Here is a 2,243-nt window from a genome sequence, read left to right on the forward strand (position 1 = left end):
TACGTTTTACATTTGGGCATTTCTGTGCTTTGACCGTTATTTTACATTTGCCACATGAATAAAATTTAATTTTTAATAATAAACATAGTTCCCGGCATACCCTCTAATCATAACATTCCATAATGTGAGATTCTGTTTTTCCAATCTATTAAACATTAGACGCACATCTCCCATATTCCCACAGGCAGCATACAGATTAACGATTTTGGTTCCCAGATTTACCTTTTGAGAATGACCAGTGATGACGATACGGGCATGAATTTGCTTTCCCTCTGTGAGGGATTTTGTTTTGATAGACGCCTGCAACAGATAAGCAAGTGTGTCTGATCCCATCTTGATGGCCTCCTGCTGCATGACCACAGAAATCTCCAGCGCTTCCTTTAATATGCCGTCCTTGCATAGACTACTGATTTGACGAGAATAATTCTTTGGCCCTTGTGATTCCTGCATGCTTTTCTTATTGGTTTTGCCCTTTGCAGCAGAGCTGGGAGCGTCATTGGCGTGTTTACGATTATTGAATTTGGCGGAATGTGTTTGATTGTTCTTCAAGAGCTCGATTGGAGGCAACTGTGGCATGAATTCCATGGTAGTCATTGACGAAACAATAGATAGACAAAAGAATAAACTTCCAGATTCTAGTTTCTACCTGCACTGTGGATTTCAGTAGAGGAATTAGGTATTACTACCACATGAAATCATATGAGACTCTGTAATGTACCCGAATCCATATAAGCCACAGGTTAAAGACCAACCATAGAGCATGGCAGTCACAGTTGGCAATATATGTGAATGATTCAGGGACGAGGTATCACATCAACCAAGAATTGAACCACAAACCGGTTATTCTATCATCAAAGCGAACGCCAAAAGCACGCAACAGATCAGCTTTATCTACTGCATAATAGACCATCTCGTGCATGCCCAACATCCCCAGGCTTTTCTCATAAGAAAATAGCAGCTGGCATAATATTTTCATGGGAGATTAACCTAATCTAGAGACTAGAAGACATATTTAATGATCAATGCAATGGTATTTACAATGAAAAACATTCTCTGCGCCTCAGAAATTGACCCATACAATCTGTTTCAACATAGGTCTGTTGTGCACCATATCTATCACTTGTTTAAAAAACCTGGATGTAATAAGACCATTTCTGATGATTCCAAGAAGCAATTGCAATATCAGGAGGTATCACTGAACGAAGAAATTGCATCCATTTCCTGTTTCAGAATAAGAGCATCGAAGAAAATATCCAAGCTTTCACCCTGCACGATATCTTCTATCGAATGATAAGTTATCCCAATTCTATGATCAGTTACCCGGCCTTGGGGGTAATTATATGTCTGGATCTGCTCTAACCTGTCTCCACTGCCAATTTGTTCAGAATGGAGCTCAGACCGGCTGGAATGGAGTCTTTGTCTTTCCATTTCATAAAGTTTCATACATAGAACTTTCAGTGCTTTAGCTTTGTTCTTGTGTTGTGATCACTCATCTTGAATAGTTACAACAATGCCTGTTGGGATGTGAGTGACACGAACAACACTGCTCATTGTATTTACATGTTGACCTCCTGCTCTACCTGATCGATAAGTATCAATTCTCAAATCCTCATTGTGCAATTGCACATCAACCTCATTAGCCTAAGGAAGAATGGCAATAGATGCAGCACTAGTATGGATGCGACCTGATTTTTCCGTAACTTGGAACATGCTGCACACGATGCACACCACTTTCAAATTTAAGCTTTCCATAAACACCCGAACCTGATATTGCTGCACTGGCTTCCTTTCATACATTTTAAATATATCCATAGCAAACAATGATGCTTCCTCTCCTCCTGTGCCTGCTCTGACCTCCAATATGCAGAGAAACAATAGAAATTTTGATTGTCTGACCTGTGCGTCGCGCGGCATAGCCAGTGCGCCACTCCTGGTGAGTGCGCCACGCCAGTGTTATATTTGCACTATGGCCGGGCTCCCAATGCGCCGCGCGCGCCCAGTGCGTCGTGCCACTCAGCCTATGCGCCGCGCAGCTTGCAAACGCCCAGTCTGCCCTTCTATAAAATCCAGTTTTTCTCTTAACTTTTCCCTGAGATTTTCCCAATAAATCTTGATAAAAATGGGTTAATAAACTTGGAGAAATCTCATATAGAAATGATTTTGATCTTTGTTTCTTAATAACCCATTTTCTCGTGTTTTTATCTTTTACACTTTTCTCATTTTCTAATATAATTCTGTTTTTG

The 2,243-nt window shown here is 40.6% G+C and overlaps 1 pseudogene; it reads right to left on the reverse strand.

Moving 5' to 3' along the window:
- Nucleotides 1-1,107: 1,107 nt before the first annotated feature.
- Nucleotides 1,108-1,914, reverse strand: LOC149163895 (peptide chain release factor 1, mitochondrial pseudogene; annotated as a pseudogene).
- Nucleotides 1,915-2,243: the final 329 nt, after the last annotated feature.

This window comes from Pinus tabuliformis, chromosome 5_1 (genome assembly GCF_031772625.1).
Source record: "Pinus tabuliformis cultivar Carrire ecotype Pingquan chromosome 5_1, CPIR1, whole genome shotgun sequence".
Taxonomy (NCBI): domain Eukaryota; kingdom Viridiplantae; phylum Streptophyta; class Pinopsida; order Pinales; family Pinaceae; genus Pinus; species Pinus tabuliformis.